At 38.8% G+C, this 12,711-nt stretch overlaps 2 pseudogenes; both read left to right on the plus strand.

Moving 5' to 3' along the window:
- Positions 1-1,940: 1,940 nt before the first annotated feature.
- LOC105738761 lies at positions 1,941-10,477 on the plus strand (annotated as a pseudogene).
- LOC115832480 lies at positions 7,360-9,590 on the plus strand (annotated as a pseudogene).
- Positions 10,478-12,711: the final 2,234 nt, after the last annotated feature.

The raw sequence follows: 12,711 nt of genomic DNA on the forward strand, positions 1-12,711 counted from the left end.
CTAGGACTTTCATAGCTAAAGAAGAGAAGTCAGTGCCTGGCTTCAAAGCTTCAAAAGACAGGCTGACTCTCTTATTAAGGGCTAATGCAGTTGGTGACTTTAACATGAAGCCAGTGCTAAATCTAGTCTGCCTGTGCCCTCTAAATGAACAACAAAGTCTGAATGGCAGCACATCTATTTACAGTATGGGTTACTGAATATTTTAAGCCCACTCTTGAGACCTACTGCTCAGAACAAAAGATTTCTTTCAAAAGGTTACTGCTCATTGACAATGCACTTGATCACCCAAGAGCCCTGATCTCAGAGATATACAAAGAAAGTGATATTATTTTTATGCCTGCTAACACCACACGCATTCTGCAGCTGATGGATCAAGGAGTAATTTTGGCTTTCAAGTTTTGTTATTTAAGAAATATATTTTGTAATACCATAGCTGCCACAGATAGTGATTCGGCTTTCAAGTTTTGTTATTTAAGAAATATATTTTGTAATGCCATAGCTGCCACAGATAGTGATTCCTCTGATGGATCTAGACAAAGTAAATTGAAAATCTTCTGAAAGAGATTTACCATTTCTAGATGCCATTTAAGAATATGTGTGATCATGAGAGGAGGTTAAAATACCAACATTATCAAGAATTTGGAAGAAGCTGATTCCAGCCCTCATAGATGACTTTGAGGAATTCAGGGTTTCAATAGAAGAAGTTACTGCAGATGTCATGGAAATAGCCAGAGAACTAGAATTAGAAATGGAGCCTGAAGATGTGACCGAATTGATGCAACCTCATGATATAACTTTAATGGGTGGAGTTACTTCTTATGGACGAGCAAAGAAAATGGTTTTTTGAGATGGATTTACCCATGATGAAGATTCTAGGAACATTGTTGAAATGATAAAATGGGATTTTGAATATTACATAAATTCAGTTGAGAAAGTAGTGGCAGGGTTTGAGAGGATTCACTCCAATTCTAAAAGAAGTTCTACTGTGGGCAAAATGGTATTAAACAACATTACATGCTGCAGAGAAATCTTTTGTGAAAGGAAGAGTCGAACAATGGAAATTTCACTGTTGTATTGTTTTAAGAAATTGTCATAGCCACCCCAACCTTCAGCAACCACCACCCTGATTAGTCAGCTCGCATCGACACTGAGGCAAAATTCTCACCAGCAAAAAAGATTATGACTTGCTGAAGGCCAGATGATTGTTAGCATTTTTTTTTTAGCAATAACGTATTTTTAAATGAAGGTATGTATTTTTTTTTTAGATGTAAGTCTATTGCACACTTAGACTAGTTAGTATAGTATAAACATAACTTTTGTTTGCACTGGGAAACCAAAAAAAACATGCCACTCACTTTATTGCAAGATTTGCTTTACCGTGTGGTGTGTAACTGGACCTGCAATAACTCTCAGATAGGCCTGCATTTCTTTTTTTCTTTTTCTTTTTCTTTTTTTTTTGAGACAGAGTCTCGCTCTTGATGCCCAGGCTGGAGTGCAATGGCGTGATCTCAGCTCACCGCAACCTCCACCTCACTGGTTCAAGCAATTTGATGCTCCTGCCTCAGCCTCCTGAGTAGCCGGGATTACAGGCATGTGCCACCATGCCTGGCTAATTTTGTATTTTTAGTGGAGACGGGGTTTCTCCATGTTGTGCAGGCTGGTCTCGAATTCCAGACCTCAGGTGATCCATCCGCCTCAGCCTCCCAAAGTGCTGAGATTACAGGTGTGAGCCACCGTACCTGGTCAACATGCCTGTATTTCTTACAGATTTCTCCCTTACCTGGGAAGCATATGTTCTTTCAGTGTTCAGGGTTCATACTAGTTACAGAGAAAGACTCTGAGGCCACAGGTCCTCAGAGGCTCCATCAGTTAATCAATACCTTCCCCTTTCTTCAGAGGGATTACCCTGATAATTCTCCCACAACCAGATCCTGAGTAGGATGCCAGATATGTAAGTAGGATACAATAGAACTTGTGTCCACACAGTTTCCCTGCAAATCTATATTTTCGCAGTTTAGATAAGTCCTTAAAAAACATTCTGCACTTCTCTTCTGGTAATATCATACCCTAGTTTTTTTCGGTACACTAGCGAAAATTATTCTTTTTTACTCATATATTATGTCCCAACAAAATGTAAACACCTTGAATTTTACTTGTGGTCAATGCGGTTATGTGTTATACAATCTTTGGATGTGGGAGATTTAAGTATCTATCTGGGGGTAAAGAATTACTTGTTATCAAGTCCATTTCTAAATTGGGTGTAAACATATCCTATATAGGTAAGTTTTTGTTTGTTTGTTTGTTTGTTTTGAGATGGAGTCTTGCTCTGCTCTGTCACCTAGGCTGGAGTGCAGTGGCGCGATCTCCACTCACTGCAAGCCCGCCTCCCAAGTTCACCCCATTCTCCTGCCTCAGCCTCCTGAGTAGCTGGGACTACAGGCACCCGCCACCACGCCCGGCCAATTTTTTTGTATTTTTAGTAGAGACGGGGTTTCACTGTGTTAGCCAGGGTGGTCTCAATCTCCTGACCTCATGATCTGCCCGCCTCAGCCTCCCAAAGTGCTGGGATTACAGGCATGAGCCACTGTGCCCAGCCATAGGTAAATTTTTAATACAGCAGTCCCTCCTTATTCACAGTTTCTTTCTGTGGTTTCAGTTACCTGGGGTCAACCACAGTCTGGAAACAGGTTAGTCCATTACAATAAGATATTTTGATTAGCTGGGCATGATGGTGGGCACCTGTAATCTCAGCTACTTGGGAGGGGAGGTTGAGGCAGGAGAATCATTTGAACCCAGGAGGCGAAGGTTGCTGTGAGTCAAGATTGCGCCATTGCACTCCAGCCTGGGTGATAGGGCGAGACCCCATCTCAAAAAAAAAAAAAAAAAAAAGGTATTTTGAGAGAGAGAAAGACCAAATAACTTTTATTTTTATAACTTATTAAACTTTTATTTTTATAACTTTTATTAAGGTATATTGTTATAATTGTTCTATTTTAGTAATAGTTATTGTTAATGTCTTACTGTGTAAAATTTTTAAATCAAACTTTATCATAGGCATGCATGTATAAGAAAACAACATAGTATATATAGGTACTATCCATGGTTTCAGGCATCCACTGGGGGTCTTGAAACATATGCTCTGCAGAAAAAGGTGAACCTCTGTACTTTACCAGGCATTTTACAACTTGTTAATGTGAAATAACTTAACCAAAGTGGGTCACTGGAGATTAAGTTCTTATTAAATTACAATACTGATCAGCAGATACTAATGGGGACATACTGGGTTTTCTAAAACTATTATTAAGTATCTGAGATACATTAAGCTAGTAAGTATTTAGTAAACATCCACTATATGTCAGGCACTATGATGGGCATTTTGAAAGTATCAGTTAATAAATAAAATCTTTGCCTTTATGAAAGCAGGGCTGTGACAAGCATGAATGCACTTGCATGACCTAAGAGTGACTATCTCCTTAAATTTTGCAACCTAGATGCCTTGCTGGCCTTACCCTAGGACAGCCATATGACATGAACCTTATGATGTAGTGGGGAAAATGCAACAAACAAGATTAGTGAGTAAACTATATGGTATTTTAGATGCTGGTAAATTCTTTTGGATAAAATGAAGGAAAATGGGATAGTAACTTTTTTAGTTGTTTAGGGCAAGGGAAAGAGTTGCACTTTTAGTTAAGGATGTCTAGGGATATTCTCTTTGAGATGGTGGATGTTGAGTATGCCTGATGAAAGAGACATAGTGAATTAAACAGAGACTTCAGGGAGGGATTCTAGCCAAGGCCTTGGGTAAAAAGCTTACCTATTATTCTAGAACAACAGAAAGGAGGCCAGTATGGTTGGAGTGGAGTGAGCAAAGAAGAAAGTTGTAGGAAATCAGTGATAAGACTGGGCCCAGATCAGTAGGAAATTTCAACCACTATGAGGACTTTGGTTTACATTCTACATGCTATGGAAAAGCTCTAGAGAGTTTTGATTTGAGAATTGTCATGGATTAACATATTTTAGCAGCACTACTCTGCTGCTATCTAGAGAAAAGACATTAGTGTTGCAAGGTCCAAGTGGTGAGGTCAAAAGTCTACTGCAGAAACACAGGAAATGAATGCATGATAGATATAGTTTGTATGTAATGCTAGAGAATTTGCTGTGAGTTTGAATGGAGGGAGAAAGAAAAATTGTGACATTAAGGATGACAAAGTTTTCTGCCTTAGCAACTAGAACATTGTTGTCCTGTATTGAAAGGTGAAGACTGTTCTGGTTAGGAAACGGTAGGTTCAAGATGTGTGTTAGACATCTAAATGAAGATGTTAAGCAGTCAGTTTTCCCTCTAACAATCAAGAGTTCAAGAGGGAAGCTCATGTTAGAAATGTAAGTTTGACAGTCATCAGCATGTAGATAGTATTTAGAGTCATAGCATCAAGAAAGTGAGACTAAATAGAAAATAAAAGAAATCCTGGATTTACTTCTTTGGCTTCTCCAATGTATAGAGGCAGGGAGATGAGGGAATGTCAGCAGAGGAGACTGAGAATAGACGGAGGGAGGAGGAGGGAAGGAAGACAGTATTATCTTAGAAGCCAAGTGAAGGAGGCATTTCAAAACTGTGTCAAATGTTGTTTTATCAGATATGCCCCAAATCATATGAGGATACTACAGACCTTATTAAAACACAATTCCATTGAAAAAGTAAAGAGGGATATTGCTAAATACTATACTTATTTGTATTTTTAGTACTTATATTCTTCTTGGAATTTTTTTAGCATTTTATTTACTCCTTCATTGGTGCAAGCTGAGGGGATACAAATATGATGATGTGTGCTTCCTGCTATTGAGGAATCTGCAGTGTGAATAATGCTCTTAGGGACATTGCATTGATCCATCCTATTACTTTGTAGTATATGTGAGAACAGAGTGAGGCAGAAGGAGAAAAAAAGCATTGATGGCAAGGCTACTATATTGTAAGTGCCCCCAATCTTACCCAGAGAACATTCTCTGACTTTTATTGACCAGTTGAGTCAAGAGCATCCCATCAGAGGTGGATAACATACTAAATCTCTAGCTATGAAATTCCAGATATTTCCAGTATCCTATTCTCACAAAAAGGCAAGCATCCATCATAGTTGAAATTCAGGTTTGTAATGTGGATTAGAAAGAAGCTAAAATACTGAGTACTAATATTGCAAAGAGTAATCTTCTAAAACAATTTTGTGGGATTCGACACCGGGTTGTTTTTTTTTTTAGCTTTTAATTAAACTGAATTTGGTTGTGACATTTTGATAGATTCAGAGAATTTTCAGCCTTCCCACATTGATTCGTTATTCTACCCTTTTGACAGTGTGTTCTTCCCACACACAGAATTTCAGGCATAGGGGCCTCAGTTGAACAAATATAATTAGTATCACACAACCTTCAATTTTACGTTTAAATACACTTAAAAAATTGTTAACTTTGAAATAATAAAAAAGTGAAAAAATTACTTTTCATTATGAAAGATAAGAACTCATTTAAGTCTTTGGGAAAAGTAAAACAAGTAGAAGAAAGAAAGGGGAAAGTGGGTTACAAAACACTTATTCAAAGAATTTTTTTGAATTTCAACTTTTATATTAGATCCGGGGGTACATGTGCAGGTTTGTTACATGGGTATATTGCATGACACTGAGACTCGGGATATGAATGATTCCATCACCCAGGTGGTAACTATAGTACCCAATAAGTAGTTTTTCAACCCTTTCTCCCCCTCCTCCCATCTAGTAGTCTCTAGTGTCTATTGTTCTCATCTTTATGTCATGTGTACTCACTGTGTAGCTCCCACTTATAAGTAAGAACAGGAGGTATGTGGTTTTCTGTTTCTGCTTTAGTTCACTTTGGATAATAGCCTCCAGCTGCATCCATGTGGCTGAAAAGGACGTGCTTTCATTCTTTTTTACCACTGTGTAGTATTCCATGGTGTATATGTACCATATTTTCTTTATCCAATCCACCATTAATAGGTACCTGGGTTGATTCCTTGTTTCTGCTATTGTGAATAGTACTGCAGTGAACACACACTTGTGTCTTTTTTGGGAGAATGATTTATTCTCAGTTAGCTATATATCCAGTAATGGGATTGCTGAGTCAAATGGTAGTTCTGTTTTAAATTCTTTGAGAAATCTCTAAACTGCTTTCCACAGTGGCTGAACTAATTTATATTCCCATCAATAGTGTATAAGTGTCCCCTTTTCTCTACGGCCTGGCCAGTATGTTATTTTTTGCCTTTTGATTAATAGTCATTCTGACTGGTGTGAGATGGTATCTCACTGTGGTTTTGATTTGCATTTCTCTGATCATTAGTGATGTGAAACATTTTTTCATGTTTGCTGGACACTTTTATGCCTTCTTTTGAGAAGTGTCTGTTCATGTAATTTGCCCACTTTTTAATGTGGTTATGTGTTTTCTGCTTGTTGAATTGTTTAAGTTCCTTATAGATAATGGATATTAGACCTTTGTCAGATGCATGGTTTGTGAATATTTTCTTTCCTTCTGAAGGGTATCTGTTTAATTCTGTCAGTAGTTTATTTTGCTGTGCAGAAGCTTTTTAGTTTAATAAGGTCCCACTTGTCAATTTTTGTTTTTGTTGCAATTGCTTTTGAAGACTTAGTTATAAATTCTCTAAGAACTTGTAATGGTTTTTTATGTCTCTGTTATGGTTTCATCCACTTTCATTCTAGTCTTGTTTTCTAACCAGTTATCTTCGAGCAAGTTTAGAATTCTTTAGAAAGGGGAATATAGTTGTCACCCAACTATTTTCCATTCAATTTTAGAATGATCCTAGGTCTAGAGAGTGATAAAAATAGAGTAATTTCTTATCCTCTGCATGTTTCTCAGAGAGCTAGTCCACCAGCCATCATATTTCAACCTACACCTAAGTTATAGGCATGGTGGAATGTGCAGTATCAAGAGTGATACATGAAATGCAAGAATAGATATGCTATAGTCTGAATGTGTCCCCAAAATTCATGTGTTGAAATGTAGTGGCCAATGTGAAAGCATTAAGAGATGTGGCCCTTAGGAGGTGAGTAAGTCATAAGGGCATGGCCTTCATGGGAAACACTGGCAAACTTGGAGTGACAGATCTGTGCTTTTGAGGGAAGCTACCTGGAAGACACTCAGATGTATGGCAATATTACTTCTGACTGGGATCGGTATCTGACCAACCAAAAAAACTCCTATAGCAAAAATGATAGAAGGAACCAGAAGTTTAAAGAAGCTAAGCAGCTCTTCATTAAATCCTCAGTTACCTCAGCAGCTGCATTAAGTGCATTGGCAGGAGTTCAGGACTAGCTCATTTAAAAGAGGGAGCCAGCAGTAGGTATTGGAAATCTACAAAGGATGTCCAGCCAACGAAGTACCCGTACATACCAAAGAAATAATTATGCTCTGAATACCTATGTGGAGCCCTCCAGGCCCATACAATACCAAGTGCAAGAGTGCAATTATAACAGGCTTCAGCACACAGTGCCAGCTAATGATGGCACCACAAGATCCCCATCAATAGACAGCATTCAGAAGGACCCCAGCGAGTTTGCCTGGCATGATCCTGAGTTGCCTGACGTCATTCACATCCTTCAGCACCATTTCCCACGTGTTCAGGCAAATGTAGCAGCCTACCTGCAGCACCTGTGGTTTGGCGACAACAACGTGAAGATGAAGGTGTGTAGGTTAGGGGGAATCAAGCATCTGGTTGACCTTTTGGACCACAGAGTTTTGGAAGTTCAGAAGAACGCTTGTGATGCCCTTCGAAACCTCTTTTTCAGCAAGTCTACAGATGAAAATAAAATAGCAATGAAGGATGTTGGTAAGATATCTGCCTTGTTGTGACTGTTGAGAAAATCAATATTGATGCAGAAGTAAGGGAGCTTGTTACAGGAGTTCTTTGGAATTTATCCTCATGTGATGCTGTAAAAATGACAATTATTTGAGATGCTCTCTCAACCTTGACAAACACTGTGATCGTTCCACATTCTAGATGGAATAACTCTCTTGATGATGGCCATAAAATTAAATTTCAGAATTCACTAGTTCTGCGTAGTACAACAGGTTGCCTGAGGAACCTCAGCGATGCGGGGTAAGAAGCTTGGAAGCAAATGCGGTCCTGCGAGGGGCTGGTGGACTCGCTGTTGTATGTGATCTACACGTGTATGAACACATCCGATTACGAGAGCAAGATGGAGAATTGCATGTGCACCCTGAGGAAGCTGTCCTATTGGCTGGAGCTGGAGGTGCCCCAGGCCCAGTTACTGGGACTGAATGAATGGGATGACTTACTAGAAAAAGTTTCCCAGCAAAGACTCTGAGCCACGCTGCTGGGGGAAGAAAAACAAAAAGAGGACTCAGCAAGAAGATCAATGGGATGGAGTTGGTCTTATCCCACGACTGTCGAAGTCCCCCAAAGAGGCTGAGATGCTGTGGCACCCATCAGTGGTGAAGCTATATCTGACTCTTCTAGCAGAAAGGTCCAACGCAGCCACCTTGGAAGGCTCTGCCAGATCTCTCCAGAACCTCTCTGCTGGCAACTGGAAGTTTGCAGGATACATCCGGGCAGCCGTCCGAAAATAAAAGGGGCTCCCCATCCTTGTGGAACTTCTGAGAATGGATAACGATAGAGTTGTTTCTTCCGTGGCAACTGCCTTGAGGAAGATGACACTAGATGTTCGCAACAAGGAGCTCATAGGCAAATACGCCATGCAAGACCTAGTCAACCGGCTTCCCTGCAGCAACGGCCCCAGCGTCTTGTCTGACGAGTCCATGGCAGCCATCTGCTGTGCTCTGCACGAGGTCACCAGCAAAAACATGGAGAACGCCAAAGCCCTGGCCAACTCGGGAGGCATAGAGAAGCTGGTGAACATAACCAAAGGCAGGGGCGACAGATCATCTCTGAAAGTAGTGAAGGCAGCAGCCCAGGTCTTGAATACATTCTGGCAAGATCCGGACCTCTGGAGCATTTATAAAAAGGATGGGTGGAATCAGAACCATTTTATTACACCTGTGTCGACATTGGAGCAAGACTGATTCAAATCACATCCTTCCTTATCTATCACCAACCAAAAGATGTCACCCATCATTCAGTCAGCCTCCAGCAAACCTTCACCAATTTACATCACTTCGTATTCCTCACCAGCAAGAGAACTAAATAGACAGCTACAGCATCAACAGCTATACTATAGTCAAGATGACTCCAACAAAATAACTTTGATTCATACAGATTGTATTTGCAGTCTCCTCATAGCTATGAAGATCCTTATTTTGATGACCGAGTTCACTTTCCAGCTTCTACTGATTAGTCAACACAGTATGGACTGAAATCGACCACAAATTATGTAGACTTTTATTCCATTAAACGACCTTCTTATAGAGTAGAACAGTACCCAGTGTCCCCAGACTCATGGGTGCAGTATCAAGATGCCCGACAGAGGAACTCTTTCTTTCCAACCTTGTTTGGATTGAGGTGAAAAGTCCATCTTGCTGATTTGATGATTGAAATGTGAAAGTGAAGTGGAAGGAATGAGTGAAGTGCATTTTTTTTCTTTTTTAAGGAATTATCAGGGAAGTGAGGAAACATTTGGGAGAGGACTTTCTAAGCTCTATTTAGGTGTTAGATCTAATTACTTGTATATTTTGTAGTCTGGTGAAGGTGTGGGTGACGTGATGAGAGGTTTGAGAAATGGGTGAAATGAAATGGGGATGTGTAGGTCAAACCAAATTAAAGATGATTTTTTAATGTGAATAAAGTCATGTTCTGATAGTTTGTACCGAAAAAATAAAATGATGCCCACGTTTTATTGCTATTACTAAATGTCAAGATTGTATGCTATTATGTCTTGTAAATTTGTTTTGTTGGTGTAAATATGGAAATGCCACATTGGTTAAGTGCCATCATTTGTAATGCAGTGTCACTTGAAAAGAGATTTGAAGAAACTGAAAACTTCAAAAACAAATGGGAAGCCCAAGGAACTGTGAGCGATTAAAAACAAACTGCGACACCCTTTGTCTTCACCATGCATGGTGTACTTTGGAAGCACAATGTCCAGGCTGGTACTGCAGCGCCATGCCCATTCCTTGCCTCGTTCGTAGGACACTTCACTGCCATTTTCTATGCACATGAAAGAAAAATAAATGTGGAAATTTCAAAAAGAAGGAAGGAAGGAAGGAAGGAAGGAAGGAAGGAAGGAAGGAAGGAAAGAGGGAGCCAAGAACTGGGATGGAAAGTGACATTCTCCAGACTTCCACAATCAGGAAAATTAGCCCAGCCAGGAGGACCCTGAGGATCTGGATGGATCTGTGCAGGGAATGAAACCTCAGAAGGCTGCTTCCTCTACTGCCTCAGGGAGTCACCACAGCAGCCATAAAAAGTGAAAGAATAAAAAACCGACACAGGATTGATCTGAAGTTAAACAAAAAACCATGAGCTGACTATGAGGAGATACATTAGTGCAGAAGTTTCCAGGCTGTAGAGCCCTGCTTCCCTTCTCTGGCCTCACAAAGATAAACATCCTTCACCTGAGTTCGTGGCCATCCACCTCTGCTCTCCCAGACCCAGTGCCTGTGACTTTGAGTAGTTTGTTCTAAATGTGGTGACAAACAAGTCATTTCCATAATACATTGAATCATTTACTTTATGTCACTTTTAGTAACAGAACTGCAGGAAGATCAAGACATATATAATCCCAGGAAGTTGCTAACTGTACATTTCTCCCTTCTTAGGATGAATCTCTCCCCCTAAAGTGGTTGGTACCAGCTTCCTCTGTGATACGCATCAAGAAATGTTCTCTGGTTTTGTTTTATGCTGAAAGTAGAACACAAGTTACATTTCAGATGAAGGCTGTAGATATCTGGCATTTTCTTATATTGCTTTGTGTTTTCTTATTTTTCTCTTGTTTTTATCATCTTATTTTCTTTGAGTTCTTTTTGTAATGACTTTGTACAGCTCATACCTTCCTGCTGACACATCTGATCATCTCTTTCATGCAGTTCCCAATATTCACAATTGAAAATAATCTGGTTTATCGTAAGTAAAATGGGAAACTCAGCTCTTTGTTTTTTTGTAAGGGAAGTATTTAGTAATTACCTATCTTAAATCTTTCTGAGTTGGAAGCAGATTCATGTTCAAGGAACAGGAAAAATGGAAAAACATGTTTAAATCAATCATTTTTAAATAGCTATTTTTATTCTTTTGTACAAATAAAATTTCACAGGCTTTGGAAAAAAAAAAGGAAGCAAAGACCAAACCTTCACCAAGCACTGAAACTGCTAGCACATTGATCTCTAACTTCTAGCCTTTAGAAGAGTGAGAAATAATTTTTTTCAAACTTATTTATGTATTTCATCTATTTATTTAAATAGATAAAATTTTATGTATTTGTTTTATATAACATGATGATTTGAAGTATATATACATAGTGAAATAGCCAAATCTAGCTAATTAAATATGGATTACCTCACATAATCATTTTTGTAGTAAGTACACTTAATATCCACTCTGATATGATTGTGTATTTTAAGAATACACCATATCATAATTAACTCTAGTCCCCATGCTGTTTAATAGATCCCGTGAAATTATTCCTTTTATTGAACTATAATTTTATATCCTTTGACTAACATCTCCCCAACTGCCCCTTCTCCCCACCAACACACAACAGCTCAGCCTCTGGTAACCACCATCCTACTCCCTATGAGATCAACTTTTTAAGATTCCACGTATGAGTCAATTGTGAGGTGTTTGTCTTCCTATGTCTGACTTATTTCACCTAACATAATGTCCTTTAGGTTCACCCATGTTATTTTAAACAGCAGGATTTCCTTCTTATTTATGGCTTAATAGTATTCCATTTTGTATACATATCATACTTTATTTATTTGCTGATGGACGCTTCAGGCTGATTCCATATCCTTTTGTGAATAGTGCTGCAATAAACATTGGAGTGCAGATATCACTTTAACATACTGATTTCATTTCCTTTGGATACATACCCAGTAGTGAGAGAACTGGATTATACAGTAGTTTTATTTTAATTTTTTGAGGAACTCGCACACTGCTTTCCATAATGGCGAATAATGTTCCCTTAATTCCACAGTTTCATCAACATTTGTTATCTTTTGTCTTTTTTTAATGCCCATTCTAATGGGTCTCAGATGATATCTTGTGGTTTTGATTTGTTTTCCCTGATGATTAGTGATGCTGAATATTTTTGCATATATCTGTTGGTCATTTATACATCTTCTTCTGAGAAATGTCTACTCAGGTTTTTTGCCCATTTTAATATCAGGTGATTTTTTTTCTTAATATTAAGTTGAGCTCCTTACATACTTTAGACATTAACCCTTATCAGATGTATAGCTTGCAAACATTTTCTCCTATTCTATAGATTGTCTCTTCACACTGTTGACTGCTTCCTTTGCTTTGCAGAATTTTAGTTTGCTATAATCCCATTTATGTATATTTGTTTGGGCTGCCTATGCTTTGGAGAACATATCCAAAAAGTCATTTCCTAGACAAATATCCTGAAGCATTTCCCCTATACTTGCCTACGTAAAAGCCTTACATTTAAGGCTTTAATTAATTTTGAGTTAATTTTTTAATATGGTGTGAGATGAGGGTCTAATTTCTTTCTTCTGCATATGCATACCCGATTTTCCCAACACCATTTATTGAAGAGACTCAAT

The sequence above is a fragment of the Nomascus leucogenys genome, chromosome 22a (genome assembly GCF_006542625.1).
Source record: "Nomascus leucogenys isolate Asia chromosome 22a, Asia_NLE_v1, whole genome shotgun sequence".
NCBI lineage: Eukaryota > Metazoa > Chordata > Mammalia > Primates > Hylobatidae > Nomascus > Nomascus leucogenys.